Source organism: Anas acuta, chromosome 1, assembly GCF_963932015.1.
Source record: "Anas acuta chromosome 1, bAnaAcu1.1, whole genome shotgun sequence".
NCBI lineage: Eukaryota > Metazoa > Chordata > Aves > Anseriformes > Anatidae > Anas > Anas acuta.
This window is the reverse complement of record NC_088979.1, coordinates 80,497,456-80,523,308: the sequence shown is the minus strand read 5'-3', so window position 1 is coordinate 80,523,308 and position 25,853 is coordinate 80,497,456. Positions and strand designations below refer to the sequence as shown.

Genomic DNA, 25,853 nt, shown 5'->3' with positions numbered 1-25,853 from the left:
GATCTGGATAGGCTCCACTGATGGGCTGAGGTCAACTGCATGAAGTTCAACAAGGCCAAGTGCCGGGTCCTGCACCTGGGGCGCAATAACCCCAAGCAGAGCTACAGGCTGGGAGATGAGTGGTTGGAGAGCTGCCAGGCAGAGAAGGACCTGGGAGTGATGGCGGACAGTCGGCTGAATATGAGCCAGCAGTGTGCTCAGGTGGCCAAGAAGGCCAACAGCATCCTGGCTTGTATCAGAAACAGTGTGACCAGCAGGGCTAGGGAGGTGATCGTCCCCCTGCACTCGGCTCTGGTGAGGCCGCACCTCGAGTACTGTGTTCAGTTTTGGGCTCCTCGCTACAAGAAGGATATCGAGGTGCTTGAGCGGGTCCAAAGAAGGGCGACGAAGCTGGTGAGGGGCCTGGAGAACAAGTCCTACGAGGAGCGGCTGAGGGAGCTGGGCTTGTTCAGCCTGGAGAAGAGGAGGCTCAGGGGGCACTTTATTGCTCTCTACAGGTACCTCAAAGGAGGCTGTAGCGAGGTGGGGGATGGCCTGTTCTCCCACGTGCCTGGTGACAGGACGAGGGGGAATGGGCTTAAGTTGCGCCAGGGGAGTTTTAGGTTAGATGTTAGGAAGAACTCTTTACTGAAAGGGTTGTTAGACACTGGAACAGGCTGCCCAGGGAGGTGGTGGTGTCACCATCCCTGGAAGTCTTTAAAAGACGTTTAGATGTATAGCTTAGGGATATGGTTTTGTAGGGACTGTTAGCGTTAGGTCAGAGCTTGGACTCGATGATATTTAGGTCTCTTCCAACCTAGAAATTCTGTGATTCTGTGAACAACAAGAGAGAAGGAAGTTATTCTTCACCTAAAGTTTATTATAATTTTGTAACTCGTGCAGGTGTCCACAAGAACTTTTGTCCCTGCACCTAAACTCCCTCAAAGAGAATAAAAAAATAAAAAAAACACACACAAAAAAAGGTGACTCTGCGCCCCAGCGACTCTGCGCCCCAATCCATCATTGTCTGTTTCTACTGACCACAATACAAATTCTGCATTCACATTAATGTACCTTTTTCACACAGCCTGTTTTTCAATCTTCCAAATACTTAAGAACATTCTTCTAAGTCAGGCTTACCTGTGTGCACTTGGGTTTGGGGGGCCTTTTTTTTCCCCCCCCCCAGTGCTTTGAAGGGAGCCTAGAACCCACGTAAGGAATTTCACGGAAAACAGACAAGGTGAAGGAAGTACTCAAACTCCTCAACAGTAACAACCACAGAACCCAGGAACACTTACTTGTAGTCTTCTGAACTCGAGTCACTTCCAAAGCACTTCACTGTGAAATAGTGCCACCAGCGTTTTACTGAAGAAGGTGCCACCAATGTAACTGGCTCACAGAGACGCTAAAACTCTTTCACAGAGAGGGCAGAAAACATGAAGGAAAAGCAGCCTACTGGGGAACGCTGAGCCCAATTCACCACAACAGAAAAACACCCTAGGCAACCCAAGCCTCAGTTTCTCCTGGGGAGGCAATTCCCCCCACACCTCCTCAGGCTTCCTATATAGCAAAGGTCAAATGACCCACACCTGGCCGGTTTCACTTAACAAGGGTGGAACCAAGAGACCTTGTGGAATAAGCTCGTCTACCTGGCTTCAAAGTTTTAAGGTCAATTGCTCCTTATCACTAGTAGAAATAACCTGACAAGGGGCTTAGTGGTTAGAGTTGACCTAATGAATTAACTACAAAATTTGCACGAAGGTCATATTTCTGTTAGTCATTCTGTGAGGAACATTAGTACAGAGCCTGTTAAAAAAAAAAATACAAATAAATAAAAGATATGAATAAAAAAGAAAATGACCTTAAAGGCAAACTTGCCATCATAGATTTTCATCTGTCTAGTCATGACAGATAAAGAATTTAGCAATCAGAATTCCTTTTCTTGATATTAATGTTATTTAAATTTTCTTTTCTGAGATCCCTTCTTTATGCAGGACTTTTCTAAATCTAGCCCCATGACCTCTGACTGCACTATTTATAGAATCATAGAATATCCCGAGTTGGAAGGGACCCATAAGGATCATCAAGTCCAACTCCTGGCACCGCACAGGTCTACCCAAAAGTTTAGACCACGTGACTACGTGCACAGTCCAATCGCTTCTTAAATTCAGACGGGCTTGGTGCAGTGACTGGTTCCCTGGGGAGCCTGTTCCAGCGTGCAACCACCCTCCTCTCGGTGAAGAACCTCTTCCTGACGTCCAGCCTAAACCTTCCCTGCCTCAGCTTAACACCATTCCCGTGGGTCCTATCACTGGTGATTACAGAGAATAGGTCAGCACCTGCCTCTGCACTCCCCCTCGCGAGGAAGTTGTACGCTGCAATGAGGTCCCCCCTCAGCCTCCCCTTCTCCAGGATGAACAGGCCCAGTGCCCTCAGCCACTCCTCATACGGCTTCCCCTCTAGGCCCTTCACCATCTTTGTCGCCCTCCTCTGGACGCTCTCCAGCAGTTTACTGTCCTTTTTGTACTGTGGTGCCCAGAACTGCACGCAGTACTTGAAGTGAGGCCGCACCAGCGCAGAGTAGAGCGGGACAATCGCTTCCCTTGATCGACTAGCAATGCTGTGCTTGATGCACCCCAGGATACGGTTGGCCCTCCTGGCTGCCAGGGCACACTGCTGGCTCATGTTCAACTTGCTGTCAACCACCACCCCCGGATCCCTCTGTGTGGGGCTGCTCTCCGGCATCTCGTCACCCAGTCTGTACGTATAGCCAGGGTGGCCCCGTCCCAGGTGCAGGACCCGGCACTTGCTCTTGTTAATCTTCATGAGGTTGGTGATCGCCCAGCTCTCCAATCTGCCCAGATCTCTCTGCAAGGCCTTTCCACCCTCAGCCCCTCAGCTGAGTCTACAACTCCTCCAAGTTTGGTGCCATCAGCAAACTCGCTCAAAACACCTTCTAGTCCTACATCTAAATCGTTTATAAAAACATCGAAGAGGACTGGCCCTAAAATGGAGCCTTGAGGGTCCCCACTAGTGACCATGTGCCAGCCTGATGTGGCCCCATTTACCACAAGCCCTTGAGCCCTGCCTGTCAGCCAATTGCTCACCCATCGCATGATGTTTTTGTTAGGTTGTATGCTGGACATTTTGTCCAGTAGGATCCCACGGGAAACCATGTCAAAAGCTTTGCTCAGGTCCAAAAAGATCACGTCAGCTGGTGGTTTCCCTTGATCGACCAGATGGGTGATCTTATCATAAAAGGAATTCAGATTTGTTAGGCAGGCCCTACCCCTCATGAACCCGTGTTGGCTGGGACCAATGACTGCATTGTCTCCCAGGTGCGCTTCAAGAACTTCAAGGATCATCTTCTCCATAATTTTACCAGGTGCTGATGTGAGACTAACAGGCCTGTAGTTGCCATGGTCTATTTTCTTGCCCTTCTTGAAAATTGGTACGACATTTGCCAGCTTCCAGTCCACTGGGACCTCTCCAGATTCACAAGACTGTTGAAAAATAATTGAGAGAGGTCCCGCGATGGCGTCAGCCAGCTCCTTAAGCACCCTGGGATGAATCCCATCTGGACCCACAGACTTGTATAGATCCAGGTAGAGCAGCAAATCCCGCACACGTTCAGGGTCGGTTGGGAGTTTATCGTTCCCACCATCATGGTCCTCCAGCTCAGGGCACCCAGGGTGTATTTACTTCGGCTGCATAGAAGCTATCACGCATAAATGCCAGGATCCGGATCCTCACTCCCTATTCAGGTCAAGGACTGGGCTGCAAGTTTTGGCTTTAATTTGGTTACCTGTCTACATTGCTGTTTCCTGGCAGGTCATGGGAAGAAGATTAGCTGGCTTGCGGCAGCTTACATACACGTGGCTTTTAGGCCGCAGTCAAAGCGTTCCTCTAGATCTGGAATTTTGAAGATGGTTGGGAAAGCCATCTGAGTGGTGAGAAAGCTGCCTGGCAGAGAAGGACCTGGGCATACTGGTGGCTAGTCAACTCAATATGAGCCAGCAGTGTGCTCAGGTGGCCAAGAAGGCCAACAGCATCCTGACTCGTATAAGAAACAGTGTGGCCAGCAGGACTAAGGAAGCGATTATCCCCCTGTACTTGGTTCTGGTGAGGCCGCAGCCCAAGTACTGTGTTCAGTTCTGGGCCCCTCGCTACAAGAAGGATATTGAGGGGCTCCAGTGAGTCCAAGGAAGGGCAACAAAGCTGGTGAGGGATCTGGAGAACAAGTCCTACGAGGAACGGCTGAAGGAGCTGGGATTGTTCGGTCTGGAGAAGAGGAGGCTCAGGGGCGACCTTATCGCACTCTACAGATACCTTAAAGGAGGCTGTAGCGAGGTGGGGGTTGGTCTATTCTCATATGTGCCTGGTGATAGGACGAGGGGGAATGGGCTAAAGTTGCACCAGGGGAGGTTTAGGTTGGGTGTCAGGAAGAACTTCTTCACCATCCAGAAGAAACTTCAGGTGATAGGGCCTGAATTTTCACTGAAACCAAAGGCAGGTATCTTACTGACATGAAGAAAGGTGCTGGTTTGTTTACTAATGAAGGAGTGTGAAAGAGATACATGTCCTTGTCACTGAAGAGGAGGCGAGGAACAGCTAGTGCAAGGAATGCAAAATTCAGTTATGCCGAACTAACAGGTGGTTGTATCCCAGCAAGGAGACCACAACACAGAATCACCTAGGTTGGAAGAGACCTCAAGATCATCGAGTCCAACCTCTAAGCTAACACTAACAGTCCCCACTAAACCATATCCCTAAGCTCTACACCTAAACATCTTTTAAAAGCCTCCAGGGATGGTGACTCCACCACTTCCCTGGGCAGCCTGTTCCAATGCCTAACAACCCTTTCGGTAAAGAAGTTCTTCCTAACATCCAGCCTAAAACTCCCCTGGCGCAACTTAAGCCCATTCCCCCTCGTCCTGTCACCAGGCACATGGGAGAATAGACCAACCCCCACCTCTCTAAAGCCTCCTTTAAGGTACCTGTATAGAGCAATAAGGTCGCCTCTGAGCCTCCTTCTCTCCACGTCAAACAATCCCAGCTCCCTCAGCCGCTCCTCATAAAACTCGTTCTCCAGACCCCTCACCAGCTTCGTCGCCCTTCTCTAGACTCTTTTGAGCACCTCCATGTCCTTCTTGTATCGAGGGGCCCAAAACTGAACACAGTACTCGAGGTGCGGCCTCACCAGAGCCGAGTACAGGGGGACGATCACCTCCCTAGCCCTGCTGGTCACACTGTTTCTGATACAAGCCAGGATGCTGTTGGCCTTCTTGGCCACCTGAGCACACTGCTGGCTCATATTCAGCCGACTGTCCACCATCACTCCCAGGTCCTTCTCTGCCTGGCAGCTCTCCAACCACTCATCTCCCAGCATGTAGCTCTGCTTGGGGTTATTGTGCCCCAGGTGCAGGACCCGGCACTTGGCCTTGTTGAACTTCATGCAGTTGACCTCAGCCCATTGGTGCAGCCTATCCAGATCCTCCTGCAGAGCCTTAATTAATTAATAAGCCTTAATTAATTCAGGGTATTAAAATAATTAATACCCTCGAAAAGATCGATACACGCACCTAGCTTGGTGTCATCTGCAAACTTACTGAGGGTGCACTCAATGCCCTTGTCCAGATCATCGATGAAGATATGAAAGAGGACCGGCCCCAGCACCGAGCCCTGGGGAACGCCACTAGTGACCGGCCTCCAGCTGGACTTGACTCCATTTACCACGACTCTTTGGGCCCAGCTATCCAGCCAGTTTTTAACCCAACGAAGCGTGCGCCAGTCCAAGTCAAGAGCAGCCAGTTGCTTGAGGAGAATGCTGTGGGAGACGGTGTCAAAAGCCTTGCTGAAGTCAAGGTAGACCACATCCACAGCCTTTCCCTCGTCCACCCAGCGCATCACTTTGTCATAGAAGGAGATCAGGTTCGTCAAGTAGGACCTGCCTTTCATAAACCCATGCTGACTGGGCCTGATCGCCTGCTTGCCCTGCAAGTGCTGCGTGATGACTCTCAAGAGGATCTGCTCCATGAGCTTCTCTGGTACTGGGGTCAAACTGACCGGCCTGTAGTTCCCCGGAAAAATTAAAACAACAGAAGAATTATACCGCAGCTCCGACACCTTTGCCGCCAGTCAACTGGGACCTCCCCCGATAGCCAGGACTGTTGATAAATAATGGTAAGCGGCTTGACCAGCTCCTCTGCCAGTTCTCTCAGTTCCCTTGGGGGGATCCCATCCGGCCCCATCGACTTGTGCACATCCAAGTGGCGTACCAGGTTACCAATCAGTTCTTCGTGGATAGTGAGGGCCACATCCTGCTCCCCATCCCCTTCCACCAGCTCAGGGTACTGGGTACTTGCCGCTAAAGACTGAGGCGAAGAAGGCATTAAGCACCTCCGCCTTTTCCTCATCTCTTGTAACTAGGTTTCCCCCCGCATCCAGTAAAGGATGGAGATTCTCCTTAGTCCTCCTTTTTGTGTTGATGTATTTATAAAAACATTTTTTGTTATCTTTAACGGCAGTAGCCAGATTGAGCTCCAGATGAGCTTTGGCCTTTCTAATTTTGTCCCTGCACAGCCGCGCAACATCCTTATAGTCCTCCCTAGTGGCCTGTCCACTTTTCCAAAGATTATAAACCCTCTTTTTTCTCCTAAGCTCAAGCCACAATTCTCTGTTCAGCCAGGCTGGTCTTCTTCCCCGCCAGCTCGTCTTTGGGCACGTGGGGACAGACCGTTCCTGTGCCATTAAGATTTCCCTCTTGAAGAGCGCCCAGCCTTCCTGGAACCCTCTGTCCTTCAGAACTGCCTCCCAAGGGTCTCTACCAACCAGTGTCCTGAGCAGCCCAAAGTCAGCCCTCCGGAAGTCCAATACAGCGGTTATACTGGTCCCCTTCCTGGCCTCGCCAAGAATAGAGAACTCCAGCATTTCATGGTCACTCTGCCCAAGACAGCTCCCGACAATCACATCCTCCACCAGTCCTTCTCTGTTTGTGAAGAGAAGGTCTAGCGGGGCACCACCCCTGGTAGGCCCACTAACCAGCTGCGTCAGGAAGCTATCTTCCACGCTCTCCAGAAACCTCCTAGACTGCTTCTCTGGGCTGTGTTGTGCTTCCTGGATATATCAGGGAAGTTGAAGTCCCCCATGAGTACAAGCGCTGAAGATTTCGCAACTTCTGTCAGCTGCCTGTAGAACTCTTCATCCGTCTCCTCATCCTGGTTTGGCGGTCTATAGCAGACCCCGACCAGGAGGCTAGTCTTGTTGTCCCTGCCGATCCTAACCCAAAGGGACTCGACCTTGTCATTCCCAGCCTCGAGTTCTACAACATCAAAAGACTCTCTCATATAGAGAGCCACACCACCACCCCTTCTGTGCTGCCTGTCCCTTCTGAAGAGCTTATAGCCAGTCATTGCAGCACTCCAGTCATGAGACCGGTCCCACCACGTCTCCGTGATGGCAACCAAGTCGTAGCCTGCCCGCCGCACGATGGCTTCCAGCTCCTCCTGTTTGTTACCCATGCTGCGTGCATTGGTGTAGATGCACTTCAGCTGGGCCATTGCCTTATCCCCCGGCCTTGCTATTGTTCCCTCTGGCACAGCTCCAACAATCCTTGCTTCAGCCCCATCCCCCTTCTTACCTAGTTTAAAGACCTCTCAATGAGCCCTGCCAGCTCCTGGCCCAGGATCCTTTTTCCCCTAGAAGATAGGAACCTGCCTGCGGCCATCAGGCCGGGTGCCGAGTAAAGTGCCCCATGGTCGAAAAAAACAAGATTTCTGCGTTGGCACCAGCCCCTGAGCCACGTGTTTAACAGGTGGGCTTTCCATGTCCTCTCTGTACCCCTCCCTGCCACTGTAGGGATGGACGAAAACACCACCCGCACTCCTGCTCCATCCACTAACCGTCCCAGCCCCCTAAAGTCTTGTTTGATAGCCTTCAGGCTTCTATCTTCAATGTCGTCACTACCTGCCTGGACTATCAAAAGAGGATAATAGTCAGAGGGGCGAACCAGGTTGGGAAGCTTCCTGGCAACGTCCCTGACCCTGGCCCCAGGGAGGCAGCAGACTTCCCTACGGGTAGGGTCAGGCCAACAAATAGGGCCCTCTGTTCCCCTAAGAAGAGAGTCTCCCACAACAATAACCCTTCTGTCTTTCTTGATGGAGGCAGTCCTGAGGCGTGGAGTTGACCTCCTCGCCCTAGGCATCCTCCTGGGAACACTTGCTACCTCTTCCTCACCCACCGGTCTCTCGAGCTCCAGGGCCTCAAACCTGTTGCGTAATGACACCTGGGAAGGTGGGACCGGAAGGGGAGGGCATCGCTTGCGATGTTGAGCAGGGACCTGTTTCCATTCCTCCTCAACTCCCAGATCCCTTCCCTCTGCCCAATGGCGACAGGGCAGGGGGTCCACCCGCATTTGGGGTGTCTCACCTCGATACCTCTCCTTGAGGCCCTGCAGGGAGTAGCTTCACAAGTCTATCTCCCGCTCACACTCCCTGATATCCCTCAACCTCTCCACCTCCTCCTTGAGCTCCGCCACCATGCAGACCAGGTCATCCACCTGCTCGCACCTCATGCACGCAGTTTCTCTGCCTCCCGCTGATGGCAGGAACAGGCTCAGACACTCCTTGCATCCGGTGACCTGAACTGCAGCATTTTTTAATGGGCAGTCGGTCTGGGTGTGTACCGACTTCCTGGAGAGTGCACCGTGCCTGGTGGAGACCATTATCACCTAGTTAACGGCTGTTGTTAAGGAGGTGTTAGTATGGGCAGGGGGAGTGCTCTGCCCTTCCTGCTCCCCCTACCTGCGCTAACTGCTGCGCCACAGCCTTCTGATGCGCCACGCCCTGTTTGCCCGTCCTGGTTGCTCGCGCTCCCTAGGGGCAGCTTTTGAACGGCCGGGGAGGGGGCGCCTCAATTCTGCGCCTCAATTCTGCATCTGGCAATGATCTTGGGAGGATTCACAGCCATATGACACTTCCTTGCAAATACAAAATAAAGGTATTAAACAAAATCCAACATTATTAGTCTCGTGTGTCTGCCTGTGTTTCTAAAAGTTTGTCTGCACTCCTCAGTTAAGGTGCAGCCAAGCGAGGAGCAGGTTGGAATAGGACAGGCTCTCTGGGAGCAATCATACTCTGGCACTCGGTCTGAGCAGAATATCTGTTTTTCCTCACTTATCTTAACAAAATTCCATACAGGGCAATGGTCCAGCTCAGCCACCTCCCTGAGTAAGTGCCAATATGGTTGTGCTATTTGGTGCTTATTATTTTTAAATGATAATGTAGTCATTCATTAATGGGTGGCCTGGTGGGGAGAATCCCCTTTGCTAAAATAAACAGTGCAAAAATATGATCTAATTTACACAAAATTTCTATTTGACCTTCGCATTTAAGAACAGATTTCAGGAAGAACCTGTACACATTGGCTCTCTGTGTCTATATTCATCCTAAAATGAGTAGCAAAAATAGGCCATTCCAATTATCTAGTACAATTATCCAATTATCCAGTACAATTGGACATATCAGAATATGTCATGCACTGATAATGAAGCTTAATGAAGTCATATTACAGAGCAGTGTAATTATCCTGACATTGAAGGACAGACAGTCTATGACCATGGGCTTTGGGCCTATTAGCCAGAGAAATAACTTTGGAGAGCTCCAAACCAGCTCTGTGAGCCTGAATATGAATGCGTTTTACAGCACAAGCTGTAACAGACTGCAAGGAGCTAGGAAAGATCCCCTTTTTGCACAGGCTCCTGTGAAGCTTGTACATCACTAATACTCATTAGGAACTACATGACACCTCAGTGTGCCAGAGCCAAGAAGAGGCATGGAAATCATAGTCATTACAATTAAGCACATGACACATTTGCTACCTCAAAAAGAGCTTAAGAATGAGAGGTGCTTGAAGGACAAATCCATAATCACTGTTCAGGTGAAACTGGCAAACAGTTAATGGGATTTTCTTTCTTGAACATGGGTTCTGATCCAAAAACCACCAGAGGCAATGGGACTCTTTCAGCTTTTTTTTTTTTTTTTTTTTTTTTTTGTGGGGGGGGAGTGTCTCACTTTGTAGAACTGTTTTTTGCAGAAACTTAAGGTATTTTTAGAGTTTGTATGATAAGTGAGATGCATAAGTAATAGAAAATCTGTCCATCAGATATAATTAAGACACTGTAGTGTTTGGGTATCAACTGGCAGACATTTTCCTGCTCAGATAGATCACTGAATATCTCTGTTTGTTTTTCTAAAGCAATCTGTGCTTGGCAAATGAGATTTTATAAATGAGATTTTATTTATTTTTTATTTATTTACTTATTTTGCTGTGTATATCTGAGTATTCCATACATCCTTATTTTGGATTTATCATATATACTGTGTTGACACTTGAGTGTGAGTGGAATTCTAAAAACCCTGCTGATTTTTAAAGTTATGCCTACAAAAACTCTAACTGATCCTAAACATTTGGGAAAAGAAAAATATTTACTGAAACAGCCTCGTTTTAATAACACCAATGAAAAGGCGGCAAGTTTCTACATCTCATATCTACAAGTGCTGTAGAATAGCCTTGCTGGTGCGTTATTGTGGCAAAAGTAGTTTCATTTGGTGGGAGGCCTCCAGAACACCCATTCCAAAAAAGAACACGGTGTTGCGTATTGGATGCCATGCCTGGAGAAAAATAAGAGTCTTTAAACTAAAACAAGCCATACTTAAGATTTTCAGTCTCTTCAGGTTGTGCTTTCTAACCAATAAGATTCAGCTGCCTAAGTCGAGTACCTTTTTATTGTACATTCAGTATGCTGCAGGATATTCTAATTGACCCCCAGAAGAATATATCCTCCAAGTCCCGTGTTGTAAATGCTAGTCCAATGCAGATACCTCAGCTATGCTGGAGTGTCTAAAATTGCACCAAGACGTCTATGTTTGGACATTAGGCAACCTCTTAAAACCAAAGTTATATCACAACATAATGTTGAAAAGAGAGAAAGAGAGAAAGAGAGAAAGAAAGAGAGAGAGAAAGAGAGAAAGAGAGAGAGAGAGAGAGAGAGAGAGAGAGAGAGAGAGAGAGAGAGAGAGAGAGAGAGAAAGAAAGAAAGAAAGAAAGAAAGAAAGAAAGAAAGAAAGAAAGAAAGAAAGAAAGAAAGAAAGAAAGAAAGAAAGAAAGAAAGAAAGAGACAAAAAGGGGAAAGTTTATTTAAAACAAAAGATTTACAGAGTCATGGGCACACACTTCTGAAATGTACAGCTCATGATTTCTTTTCTCCACAAAACCATCTTCTTTAGCAAGTTAGAATCAGATCAGAAGATCTACACTCATGATTACTGGGAGATAACATGGCTCAAGTTTTGTCTTGTTTTTAAAATATTTGTTTTAAAACATTATTGTTGAGAACTATTCCACTGCCTAACAGATTTCATTATGAAAATGTTTGTCAGGATACTCAAAATATTATGTTTTAACATAATTTTAATACCACTAACATACAGTGTTTACACTTTTTTTTTTCTTCCCTTTATGTTTCTACCTCTGAGTGCTTTGTGCTGTTTTGATTTTTATCTGTTTCTGTGTGGTCATTTAACTGCATTAAATGTGCTTTATGTGGGGCTTTTCCCATACAACTCAATCAGTGAATCTAGTCATCTTGATTTCTGCCCATCTCACTGATGCCCCAAATCCTTAGATTAACAAGCCTTTATTAAAGGGTTATAATGGGGTTATTTAAGGGTATTTTTAACAGCAATAATGGCTAGACAAGCTTCAGTCAACCATTAGAGAGAGGCCCAACCTGATCTGATGGGGTATCTGCCAGTCAGGAAGGCTGCTCTGCTTGGAGTACAGACAGAAGCTGCAGCAATGTGCTGACTAAGTCTCAGTCCTTCCTTTGCCAGGCCATCAATGTTAGGGGTCCTAAAGAGAAACATCACATCTCTGATAAAAAATGTATTATACAGAAGTTCTCAGTGTCCTGGTCCTCCTAGTTTTGTCTAGGACATACTCACCAAATTTACAAATTCCTCTTTTTATCTACAACTCTACTAGGACAATTGTGTTATGTATTTTTGAGATATCTTAACTACTTTGAAAAGGAATTTTCTATAGATATGTGTTTTATGTATATATAGAGAGATATGTATATATATATAAAGGTATTTCTGGTCTTCTGGTCTATCCTGTATCAAAAGCTCATGAAGCATAGTGAAAAAGATTCTACTAATAGAAACAGGACACACAATTTGTGAGACTAAAATAGGTTAGAATAGGCAAGGGATATATATATATACAATCATTCTACCAATCAGCCAGGCTACATCAAGACTGAAAAGTGCAATAGGGAGAAATAGATCACATCATAGACTGAGCTGTCATTCTGTAACAAGCCTTTTGGAATTGTTAGCTGTTACTATATCCTAATCGTGGTCCTTAGCATTTCAACCCATGAGTTGTGGAAACTTATAAATTATACACATGCCTGAAAAATATAGGGCACATTTCTGCGCAGAATTTTGCACATTTACAAAATTCTGAAAATTGGAAGTCCAAGAAAGTCACTCAAGCATGCTCATATAATTATTACTCCAATAATTACTGTAAAACATTTTATACATATATTTGAAAAGAAGTGTATCTAGATAAACTAATCCATTAATAAGTTTTCTAGTAATGCCATCAGTAACTTTTTTTTTTTTCCCTACTAAAATTCACCAGCAAGGGTGGAGGTAATTTAATTTGTAGAAAGCACTCTTACCTTATTGTATCATTGCCATAACAACCCACATCTCCAATACCAAGATCATCAGCCAGTATTAGTAAAAAATTGGGTTTTGAAGGATTTGATACACAAGTTCTTGGAAACAAACATAAAGTGAGCCAAATGCTTAGGCATGTCCTGAAGTTAAAAGTAAAAAGGTTAATATTAGAAACCTGCTTGCGAGCTTTAGAATGTAGTTTAAATTATTAGCCTTTAAGTATTATGAAGACTTTTTAGATGCAAAGAGCTACCAAATACTGGCAGCAGATGGAGCTCTTGAGTATTTACAAAACTTGATTTCTCTGAAACCAGTATTACCTTTTCCATTTGCACAGGAATCTTGTATGTACTTTTCCTTCTTGAGATTTGCACTAATCTCATCAGACATATATTAAATGTAATACACCATATACTACATATGCCACTAAACCTCCGTATCCTGTAAGAATAGGCTGAAAGGCCTTGAAAGACCTACAGTTCTAAATCTATATTTTCTGCTCTTAGATTATCAATTAAAAAAAAAAAAAAAAAAGAGAGAGATTACATTTTCTTAAGTGCAACACTTAAAAATATAGGAAAGACCCTCAGCGATACCTTTTCTTACCACTGTGTTCCCTGGTAAACTTCATGGCTTCCCCTTGTGTGGAACAGGTACACAGTTCATTATATAATTCTGGTTAAAACAAATGAAAAAAAAAAAAAAAAAAAAAACACACATTAAAACAAAACAAAACAAAACAAAACAAAACAAAACAAAACACAACAATCAGAGCCCAGCAGCTCTAGTGATCTTGTCTGTAAAGTTAGTCATTAACTATATTTCAGTACCACAATCACATCGCCATTGCCTGTGGCTGACTGTGACAGAGGGGGACTGAACTACTAGGGCTTGATCATGCACTCTCTGAATTCCTGAGCACGTGTGTGCAGAGCTCTCCTGAACTGACACTGCAAGGTAGGAGAGAGTGTTTCTGAGGACACACAGGGTCAGGTAGCACAGCATGCAGTTTTACAAGATGCAGCCTGCTCTTATCTGCTATTAATTTTAGGGGGATGGGTGTTTGGCAAGAAGGCTAAACGCCCACAGCTTGAAGCACAGAACTTCACTGAAAGGAAGTCTTCCATTAGGTGGCAAACAGGAGGAAGTGATAAGTAAAACTAATACTTCACTCTCTATGTAATATCAAACTATCTTTAAGGTCCAGGAAAAGAAGCTAATCCTTACTGTGAGCTTAGAAACTACACCGCATGCATTAAAGAAAAGCCTGCCTGGAAACCAATAATTAGAGTTTAAATCTTAGGGAAGGGACTGTAACACTTAGGTTTGGATGCCATTTAGTATGTTCAGGGAGGTGCTTCTATCTGAATGTTACTAAAAACTGTCCAGAAACATAAATATTCTGATAAAGAACTTCTAGGCTTAATGCCATTTATAAGTTTACAAGCAGGTTTTTCTACCTGTCACCTCTGTGAACTCAACCTGGACTTTTGTCGTGGTTTAACCCAGCCGGCAGCTAAATACCACGCAGCCGTTCGCTCACCCTCCCCCCTCCCTCTCTGGGACGGGGGAAAGAAATGGAAAGTGAAGCCCGTGAGTTGAGATAAAGACAGTTTAATAAGACAGGAAAATAATAATAACAATAATAATAATAACAATAGTAATAATAATAATACAATGGTGATAATAGGAAAGTAATAATAATACGTACAAACAAGTGATGCACAATGCAATTGCTCACCACTCGCTGACCGATGCCCAGCCTCACCCCGAGCAGTCCGGCCCCCTCCCCCCGGCTAGCCACCCCTATATATTGTTTAGCATGACGTCAGATGGTATGGAATACCCCTTTGGCTAGTTTGGGTCACCTGTCCTGGGTCTGTCCCCTCCCAGCTCTTACTGCACCCCCAGCCTGCCCGTTGGCAGGACAGAGCAAAAGGCTGAGATGTCCTTGGCTTGGTGTAAGCACTGCTCTGCAACAATTAAAGCATCGGGGTGTTATCAGCACTCTTCTCATCCTAAGCCAAAACACAGCATTCCACCAGCTACTAGGAAGAAAATTAATTCTGTTCTAACTGAAACCAGGACACCACAGTTCCCGATCTTTCCTGGGAGTGTGAGAAACACTCCGTAGCCAATAAGTTAGGCTCAGGCGAGGATCTCAGTGAAGTAGTAATGTATTCGCGATTGCAATGGCAGGCGCCCCACAAGCAGGAGAGAGCGCATCTACTAGTTCCAAAACACAGTTTATATACCTTTTGATGGCAGGACCCTCCCCTGTTTCCCCACTGAGTGGGTAATCCAGGTTCACAATCTATCTGATGCTTCACAAACAATGCATGGCCTTCAGTTGCCGGCCTGTTAAATTTCAAATTTCTTTTGACATTTTTACTGCTTGAAGTGGTAATGTTTCTTCACTTATCTGACTTGACACCGTGATTTTCACCTAATTGTCCTAAGGAGTCTGGTTGTCTGCATTTTACTAGGTCGCCTGCTAAACTTTCTTATCACTGTAAGCATATCTCAGTACCACATTCCCTCCTTCTAAACAATGTAACTCTGCAAAAACAACATTTCTATTCCCACAGGAGTAAGATGGATCTTCTGCATATCAGCCCTGCTTTCATCAAGCTGGTGACCTCCAAGAGTCATATATCTGTTTAGCTTCTGAAAGCTAATTTAGCTGTCATGGTCTCATCTGGGGCCGTGACTCCTGGTCTGGCAAAATCTAATTTATGCTTTAACTTGTTAATATTCTTTTTCAAGGCTTATAATTTCACCAGACTTTAGCCTTTTATGTTCAAATCTTCCATGTAATGTCTGCTATTTTATTATTATTATTTATCTTATTTGGAAAAGGGATCAGAGAAGCACTGTAAATATTTCATAAAGGAAGAAATAGCAAAAAAAAATGTTTGTTTTGCTAATGTTAAGTGAAAAAATGACATCCATTTAACTGAGAAGTTTAAACATCTCTATACCTGGGAACAGGGATTCTTGAAGGGGAAAAATGACACAACCCAAACGTGTTTATCCTATTCATATGATTTTCTGTGTTTAAATGAAATGAAGTTTGTACATAAAGTCAGTGGAAGAATCATTGTCCTTAAAGATATTAAACACAAAGAAAAAAAATGAATGTTTTCAGAAGCATCACAACATGAATATTGACGGACAAAGAAGAGGATATTAGTTTTTTTGAAGTGCCTGAGTGAATGATTATCCTCAACACCACTGCACCTGAATGATGATTTGGGAAGCCTGTCCCATGTCAGGCAGCAGTGAGCTGTGATCCCTGAGTGAGTATCTGGTGGTGTCTCTCAGGCTGGAGGCTCTATAGCTGCACCAAGAGCCTGGTTCAGCGCCATGCTCAAGGGGTTATCGTCTCCAGGGCCTGAGGTATGTTATATATGGAGTGGTAATTCATGTCGAGAAAATGGTTGATATGAATAAAGAAGGGGGAGATTGGGGAGCATGCCCGTGGGGGTCTGAAAGCCCCGCGGTTGATGATAACATCAGACTCTTAACGATGAGGCCATCAGGAATGTAAACGGAACAAAGAAGGGTGATTCAGGAGACTCCATGCAGTCTCCAGTTGCTTGTTCTCCAGCCGTTAAGGCATGGAAGTTTCTGGGTGTTTGCCATTGCTGTTATTTGCAAAGTTGTTTGACCAATGAAAAGTTTTTGAAAAGAACTGCTGTGGGGAGGAGGGTATAAGAGGGGAGCCTGCCCTCAAGATAAAAAAAAAAAAAAAAAAAAAAAAAAAAAAGGCAACACGATGTAATGAAGCTATGTCATCAATAAAGAAGTAGAAAGAAGGAATGAAAAGGAACAGGCTGGCAGAATGGAGACCAGGACGGGAACAGGCACTTTGATTGCCTCATGAAGATAGGTTCAGCCAAACTCAGCAAACTGCTCAGAGAAGCTCGTACAGAAAGTTGCTGGAAATAGGCGCACTGGAGCTGGAGAGAAGCTCGAGCTGAGAGAAGCAGACCTGTGCACACAACTGCCCCTTGCTGGTAAGCAGTTGCGCGTTATGGGGAATCATTCGTCCTTAGGAACAAAGACCGTCCTGGTAACCTTACAGCTTATTCTCCTTATTAACAACTGGACAGTTTATGAGCCTCAAATATGGGACCAAACTGAGGTTAAGGTGTGGGTCTCTGCAACTAAAAACGACAAGGTTGCAGTGGGATTTATCGGCACCTGGTGAGCAGTCTCTGAAGCCTTAAAGAGCCATGTGGAGCCACAATCACAAACGTATGGCTTGCCAGATAGTGAGGGAGCTGCAGGCCCCTTTACTGATCCGACTGCTACGCCATGGGCCCCTCTGCTGCTACAGCCATCGAAGGCTTTTGCTGTTTCGCCCCCTGCTGACCTGAACGTGCCTTTTGACCCAGGCCTATTGGCCTTGAAAAGGAGATGGATATGCTTTTCTTCGATCTGGGAAGAACGGGATACATAAGGCCTGAAGACCGAGTTGCTTGACAACTTAAAGCGAGACACATCGCTCAAAAGGAATGGAAAATGGAGACTGTTAAGGTATGGAACTTAAAGGATTGTTTGTTACCTTTTCTGATCGTGCATATGTATAGGTGTACTCGATTTTTATTAAGTTATGGAACTTAGAGGATTGTTTGCTACCTTTCCTGATTGTACATATGTAGAGGCATACTTGCGTTTAGTATGTAAAGCAATGTTCTGTATATTTAAAACGTTTGATGTTTGTGTGTGAGTGTTGGTGGAGCGTAGACTCCCCACACACCCAGCGCTGTTTACTTGCCGTTTATGCTTTTTATAGCTTTTATACCTTTTAGAAATGTTTGTTTTATAAATATTACAAAATTCAGATTGAGTTGAGACCTCATTTATAACAATAACCAAGTGTTCAAATCTCACCCAAAGGCATTCCAAGTGGGGGGGGGGAGGGAAGAGAGAGTCTCAGCCCATCGACTGGTCCCAGGAGTCAGGAGGTCCTAAGGATGTTGTATTCCCTCGGGGTGGTATCTCCCCTGATGGTGGTATCTTCCCTAACATCCCCTCTCTCCTAGGCCAATTTATATTATTTTCTCTCTTTTGGGTGGAGCTTGAGTGGCTCTAGTTAAGCATATCTTAGTTATGATTGGTGAAAAGTTCTCTCGTCTCCGTTTAAAGTAATAGGCTCCGAGAAATTCAGAGCGCATGCTCGGTGAGGGGTGGTTGCTAGTGAACAAAGCAGGAGAGATTAAAGCCTCCTTCTTCGAGTCAGTAAGATACTGGGCTACAAAGATGGCGAAGGGCCTAGAGGGGAAGTCGTATGAGGAGCGGCTGAGGTCACTGGGCCTCTTCATCCTGGAAAAGAGGCGGCTGAGGGGAGGCCTCGTCGCAGTCTACAGCTTCCTCGAGAGGGGGAGTGGAGGGGCAGGGACCGATCTATTCTCTTCAGTCACCACTGATAGGACCCACGGCAACGGTGTCAGCCTGAGGCAGGGGAGGTTTAGGCTAGACATCAGGAAGAGGTTCTTCACGGAGAGGGTGGTCGCACACTGGAACAGGCTCCTCAGGGAAGTAGTCGCTGCACTAAGCCTGTCAGCATTCAAGAAGTATTTGGACTGCGCACTTGGTCACGCGGCCTGAATTTTTGGGTACACCTGTGTGGTGCCAGGAGTTGGACTCGATGATCCTTATGGGGCCCTTCCAACTCGGGATAATCTATGATTCTATACCCGCCTTTGGTTTCAGTGAGAATTCAGGCCCTGAAAACAACCGAAGTTTCTTCTGGGTGGTGTTTTTTTTCTGAATAGGGTAACTTCATTTCCCTTTGAAGACTTACGAAAATGTCCTAACAAAAGTTACAAGGGCAGGAAACAGTGCCTGAGGCATAGGCTACTTTGCAGCCGGCAGCAGACTATAGGTATGATATTATCATTGCAGACAACTATAAGCTATGTAATGTGAAGTGTTCCGGCGTGCTTACGCTCTGCCAAAGGCCAGAAAATGGGATCTTCATTTTAAGACTGCATGGAAAAGGAAACAGAAACAACTACAATAGAGAAGGAAGTTTTCCTTCACCTAAAGTTTATTATTATTTTGCAACTCCTGCAGGTGTCCACAAGAAATTTTGCCCCTGCCCCCAAACTTCCCCAAAGGAAAAAAACAAAAACAAAAACAAAAAAACAAAAACAAACAAACAAACAAAAAAAACCAACGTTGTGGCATAGAGGTATAATTTCAGTTCACACCAGAAGACATTCTTCTCACTGAAGCGCAGTTAAGCCCCACAAAGTGCCAGATCTTGGGACCAGATCTGGGGAATTTGGAGTAGCACGATTCTCAGAGAACCCCTTTCCCCCCCATTGTTTCTATTTATAACTCAGTTACCCATGCCTTTAAGGAAAGCTTCGATTTTCCATCCTTTTCTCTCACGTCCTCTGCATGGTCACGTTGGTAAAATGTGAAGATGAGATGCCCTTGAGTTGGTGTAAGCACTGCTCTGAAACAATTAAAACATTGAGGTGTTATCAGCACTCTTCTCATCCTAAATCAAAACACAGCATTCTACCAGCTACTAGAAAGGAAATTAACTCTGTCCTAACTGAAATCAGGACACCCAGGCTCCGTGCTGAGTCCCTGCAGCTGGGCAGCAGCACTCCTGAGCAGCAGCGGCTGCAAGAGGCAGCAGTGCTCTTTGCACTTACCTCTCCTAGCAGCAGGCTGCAGAAATCCTGCTGTTCCCAAATGACTTGTCAGAAACATAGCCATTGCTAACATACAACCAAGCCCAAAGATCATCTCTTTATTAGAGAGAAGCGATGGAACCAAAGGCTAGCATCGTCCAACAAAGTTTCTCTTAGACACTCAAGAGAAGACACTCAGGGATGGTGTTAAACAATATAATTTATTGTCTTTTTACTTGAACTAATGCTTCTAGAGGGGTCCACTCCCCTGGCAGCGTGGGCAGTTGCTGTGCTGGTCGTAATGGCAGCCTCTGCTGCAGGACTCGTGGCAGCAGCATCTTCAGATGGATCAGGCGAGAGTCTTCAATTCATAGGTTTGTTGGAATCCCAAAACCTAGCTGCAGCGTTGTCCTTATAAACTACACATCTATTTCTATTGAGGTAACTCTTCTATATCGGAGAAGTCATCTTGTAAAAAAACAACCTGAACTATCTGACTATTCCTATGCATCTAATCGTTCTAGGTATTCCTCAGGGGAAGCTTGAAGGGAACTATGAGGAGAACCATTAAGTCGGGCATTGGAGCAACTGAGGGAAGAAACAGCCAGGTTGTTCTCAACCAGGGTTGCAAACAAACCCATCTCTGCCTGCAGCTCCATCAGGAGGGTGCTTCTTTGAAGGGAATTTGCTGCTGCACGGTTCGCCCCTGCCGTCTCTTCCATGATGTTCTGCATCTTGAGCAGCTTCAGCAGCAGAGACTCCCTCAGCTGACCCACGAGCAGGCCCAGATCACATTGGCTATTGAGGTCCTCTTCTTTCCACTCTTCCTCCACGCTCAACTCCTCCTCTACTTCATCATCTTCCTCTCCTACACCCTCATCCTCGTTGCTTGAGCTCCAATAGTCAGCGTCAGCATTGCCCGCAGCTTTTCTCTGCCTGGGCAGCCAGTACATGCCAAACAGTATCAGAAGCACTTCACAAAGTTCCCAGAACTGCCAGTGGTGGCATAAGGCGAGGAGTACGAATACTGCGCTGTTCCCACTCTGCAGCTTGCTCCCCTCCTCGAGCTCCTGCAGCAGCTGCGACATCTCCTGCCTCATCATTGCCTCTCACTCTTGAATGAGGTCCCGGGTGACCTTGTCAGGCTGGTCCCCAACCTGAAGCATGAGCTGTAGGAGTCTCAGCACTGACAGCATGCAGACAAGAACAATAGCCATGGTCTGGAAGAGATGGGAGAGAAGGGGCTCAGCAGGGCTGGGTGCGAGGGAGCTGGTGGCTGGGGGAGAAGGGACAGGAGCCAGAGAGATGCGAGGGTAGGTAGGAGAGGGGGCAGTGGAGCTTGGAGGCAGCAAGGGCAGGGTTTGGGAGCGCTGCACGTCCAGGGCTGCAGGCCCCCCCAGGCAGGTGTTTGTGCGCAGCTCTCAGGTGCCCAACAGGGCTGTGAGCCCTGGCCAGAGGTGGCGTGGGGACCGTCCTGCCAAGCTCTGCCCATGAGCAGCCCTGGGCTGGGCTTTGCCCCGTGTAGAGGTGCTGACAAGGCAGGGGGCACCACAGGAGGCTCTCCCAGGCCCCAGCCCCTGTGGGGCAGCAGCGTCTCCTGGAGCCACGGGTGCCTGCCTCATCCCCGAAGCCTCTGGGCACTTGCCCTGGCTGGGGCACCTCTGTGCCCAGCCCAAGGCCCTCCCCAGAGGGGCTGCACCCTCATCCCAGCCTTAGAAACCACCCCGGGGGCTGCCGTTTGTGCCGTGCTTCCTGCAACATATGGTGCCCGAGCAGGGACTTGACCCGAACAGGCTGAGGCCCGCACAGGCCGAGACCTGGACTCGCTGAGACCCGGACTCGCTGAGACCTGAACAGGCCGAGAGCCCGGAGTGGCGCCGGGAGACCCGAGATCGAGTTGCTACGGGAGACCAGAGGCGTCAGTGGACAATGGCAGCCGACCCTCAGCGTGTGGCGAGTCGGCACAGAGCAGACGGGCAGACAGACATCAGGACCCTGCAGCCTGTCTGATGTAACCATGGAAGCAGCGGCGGCTGTGCTGCTTCTCTCTGACATTCTTTTTATGAGAGGTTTATCTTGCAATGCAAAAAGACTATTCGTCCCCAGATCGGTGTTATAACTATGTTTCTGGATAACATTCTGTGGGGTTGCCACATTCTACAGATTACTAATGACAACTTAGCTCTATTGCGGGCAGGAGTGCAGAGACGCAGATTACACTGCCAAATGACCACCGGCAGGCTCTTTCACAAACCTAAGGTTGCAGCTAGCACTGCCTGCAGCCATATAGCAGACGTTACACTCTCTTTCCTAACTAGTAATCATGTGTCTCATCCATTTGTGGTGAATGGTCAGTGCCAAAAAGAGAAGGGGGAGAGTAAGGGGTGACAAAGACAGAAACAGTACCAGGATGCCACTGACACTAACAGCATGGGTAATAGCAGTAGTATAAGTGACACAGGTGACGGTGCGGGGCAGCGGTGAGCGCTGACGCGCTGCGGGGCACTCTGCCTGCTGCTCGCCTGCCTGTGCACTGCTGCCTACGGTGCTAGAGCAAAATGTGAAGACTGCTCAGATGGCAGTGACAAGAGTGCTTGTGTGAAGAAGAGGTGTGAAGAAGATGTGTGCTGAATCTGACTTTGTGTGCAACAGTGGTCAGTGTGTGCCAAACAGATGGCAGTGTGATGGGGATCCAGACTGTGAAAATGGGTCTGACGAGAGTGCTGAGCTGTGTCAACCCAGTGTATCCCAGTGTCCTGGAAATGTGATGGTGAAAAGGACTGTGACAGTGGAGAAGATGAAGAGAATTGTGGCAATGTGACTTGTAGTGCAGCAGAGTTCACATGCAGTAGTGGGCAATGTATTTCCAAAAGCTTTGTCTGCAATGGTCAAGGTGACTGCTCCGACCATTCGGATGCTCCAATCTTTGGAGCAGTGTGGCCGCGATGTGACAGAGATCCTTATTGCAAGGACGGAAGTGATGAAATTAACTGCCCTTCTTGGACCAGTTCAGATGTGAAGATGGGAACTGTGTCCATAGGGGTAGGCAGTGCAGTGGTGTGAGAGACTGTCTGGATGGCACTGATGAAGCAAACTGTAACAATGTCATTCAGTGCTCTGGACCTGGCAAATTCAAGTGCAGAAGTGGAGAATGCATAGATATCAATGAAGTGTGTAACCAGCAGAGAGACTGCAAGGTCTGGGGTGATGAGCCCCTGAAGGAATGCAACATAAATGAATGTGACTGTCCAGCTGGGTTTGAGTTTGTAGACAAGAGAAACTGTGGAGATATTGATGAATGTCAAAACCCTGGTATCTGTAGTCAAATCTGTATCAACCTGAAAGGTGGCTACAAATGTGAATGTAGCCGTGGCTATCAGATGAGTCCAGGAACCTGGAAGGGGCCATACGGCAAAGCAAACTACATAACCGTTGCTTAACTTGTCAGAAGATAAAAAAGAGAGTGTTTCAACAAGCAGCCATGGGAGGGAAGAATCACTGAACCCCCGATGTGAGGGACTGTAGCTTGTTTTACTGACTACTGAAACAGCTGTGAGAACTGCAGAAAGGGACCCACGCATCCAGAATAAAAGGACCAGTAACTACTGAAATTTGGAGGGTTGAGTCTGCTCCTGGGAAACTGAAACTGAAACTCAAGCTAAGGAAGAACTAATATTCTGGCAACGAGGCTCTGCATGAATTAAGGATGCCAAATAAAGGGGACAAGCCTGAAGGGAGGAAAGGGAGAAGGCAAGACCAGGGCAGGACCCTCCACTGCGGTGCATATGGTCTACCGAGGGAGGCAACCCCTATGGGTATTGACTGCCGAGTGAGAGGGCCTCGACCGGACTTCTCCCACACTAAGGTCAGGTTGTCCCGAGAAAATAACGTAAGAACCTTCTTTTTTTAACCTATATAAAATTGTGATTCGTTTTCCAGGAGCTGGATCACCCTGACAGGCCGAACGGTAACACAAGCCTGAATCGACCCTGAAAGCGGACCCAACCCCTTGACTGAAGGCATTTGCCTATTATGATCCAGCTACATGGGCAGAAGACAGATCCTGGGGCTACAGGACCCCAGTATATATACTTAATAGAATAATTAGGTTATTAGCTTTAATAGAAATAGTTACAAATAAAACCGGAGATGCACTTGGATTAATTGCAAAGCAAAATACCAAGATGAGAACTGCTTTGTATCAAAATTGCCTAGCTTTGGATTATTTACTAGCACAAGAAGGAGAAGTCTGTGGAAAATTTAACTTTAGTAATTGCTGTTTAAAGATTGATGAAAAGGGTGTTTCTTCCTAGTAGCTGATAGAATGTTATGTTCTGGTTTAGGATGAGAAGAATGCTAATAATATGCTGATGTTTTAATTGTTACAGAGCAGTGCTTACACCAAGCCAAGGATGTTTCAACTTCTCACTGTCCTGCCAGCAGGCAGGCTGGGAGGAGGGCTGGACTGCTCGAGGTTAGGCTGGGCATCGGACAGCAGGTGGTGAGCAATTGCATTGTGCATCACTTGTTTCGTACACATTATTACTAGTGGTACTATTATCATCATTATTGTTATTATTATTATTGTTATTATTTTCTTTTTTTTATCTCTCCTCACAGGCTTCACTTTCCCATTTCTTTCTCCCATCCCAGAGAAGGAGGGGGGGGAGGTGAGCGAGCGAGCACAAACCTGGAAGGATATGGAATGGGATTTATTTTCATGACTGCCTGGTGGACCATGGGTTAAAAGAATGTTATTTTTTTATTGTTATGTGATGTAATTGTTTATACCTTGTATGATACCTTGCCTTACATTATTAATACACCGGGTGATAAATAGTACATAACTTCATTAAAAAAGGAAGGGGATATGTCAATTATGATGCTTAAGAATTGGACCCTCCAAAAACGGACTGATGAAATCCAGTTATTAACGACAGAAGAGACACAAATTGTTGATATTAAAAAGAAGATAAGGGATTGTTATGAATATTTTAATAATTTGTGTCCATAAAGAACAGTCCTGTCTGCCTCTGGGCCCTGTACTGGCAATTTAATTCTTGAACCACAGATGCAGTGTGTCCCAGTCTCCCCCTCATTCTAGTCAATTTATCAAGTCTTCAGAAAATACTCCTTAAATTTATGAACCTGTTTACTTTTGTTATTCCGGACTTCTATTTCTAACAGTTACAGCCTTTTTTTTGTCTTCTTCGAGATTAACTTAACACTGCTATAGGTGTGACTGTCCCTGTGAATGGCTGGGGAAGAATGTTTTAATTACTGGTGAAGTGTCAATAAGAAAGCTATTTGTGTTTGTATGAAGTCTTTGATGTCTGGGGGTTTCAGAACAACTGATAACAACTAATGACTCTTATGGGATACTATGCAGATCCTTGGTATCTGGCCAGGTGGGCCAAGAGATTAAGAGGAAGGAAAAAGAAGCTGAAGGACGGCTGGGAGACAAGACCTGCAGAGAGTGTTCCATGAACTTGGAATTGTGCCGAGTGAGTACAAAGGTGAGAGGAAGACTACGAGCCTTCAGCATAAAAGACCCCTAGAGACCCCCAGAGGAGACTGATGCGCATGCTGCAGTAGGAGGGACTGGACCCTGGAAGCTAATTATAATAATATATTTTTTTAGAAGTAGTAATGAATATGTATTAGACTAGGAGCATAGAAATCAGCTGCTCGATGTAACTGGTGTGCGTCCTGGTGGAGCAGAGACTCCCGGTGCATCCAGCGCTGTTTGCTTACCTCTATTCTTTTAATAAATCCTATTTTTTTATTTAATCCTATTTTGAAGATTGAGCCGTTTCTAACACACCCACTCAATGCCATGCCTCTTGGTCCAGGAGGTGACAAGATTGTTTTGGAAATGACTCCCATTGTCAGACTCAATTCTCTCTGGTGTACCATGACGCCACAGCACTTGCCTTTCCAGGCCCAAGATAGTGCTTCAGGCCGTGGCATGGTTTACAGGGTATGTTTCCAGCCACCCAGTAGTTGCTTCTACCATGGTGAGTATGTACCGTTTGCCTTGGTGGGTTTTTGGAAGTGGTCCGATATAGTCAATTTGCCAGGCCTCACCATATTGAAACCCCAGCCATCTCCCCCTGTTCCAGGGAGATTTTACCTTCATGGCTTTCTTGATTGCAGCACAGGTCTCACACTCATGGGTAACCTGTGTGATGGCCTCAGTCGTCAGGTCCCCGCCTCGATCACGAGCCCATCTGTAAGTGGCATCCCTCCCCAGATGTCCTGATGTTTCATGGGCCCATCGAGCTACAAACAGCTCACCCTGACATTCCCAGTCTAGGTCCACCTGAGCCACTTCAATTTTCGAAGCTCGATCCACCTCTGTGTTGTTCTGATGTTCTTCCGTAAGGCGACTCTTGGGCACGTGGGCACCTACCTGACGTACCTTTACACCCAGGTTTTCTACCTGAGCAGCAATATCTTGCCACAGGGA

The 25,853-nt window shown here is 46.4% G+C and overlaps 1 long non-coding RNA gene across 3 annotated transcripts; it reads right to left on the bottom strand.

Annotated features, from left to right (window-relative positions):
* Positions 1–7: 7 nt before the first annotated feature.
* LOC137857659 (uncharacterized) lies at positions 8–14,533 on the bottom strand. Of its 3 annotated transcripts, XR_011097219.1 has the most exons (5): positions 14,470–14,533; positions 13,325–13,403; positions 12,728–12,868; positions 11,768–11,889; positions 8–813 (listed from the first exon to the last, which is right to left on the bottom strand). It is a non-coding gene; the product is annotated as an uncharacterized lncRNA (long non-coding RNA). The 3 variants fall into 3 exon arrangements; XR_011097215.1 differs by lacking the exon at positions 8–813 and having other exon boundaries at positions 11,659–11,889; XR_011097218.1 differs by lacking the exon at positions 8–813 and having other exon boundaries at positions 11,659–11,889; positions 14,440–14,516.
* Positions 14,534–25,853: the final 11,320 nt, after the last annotated feature.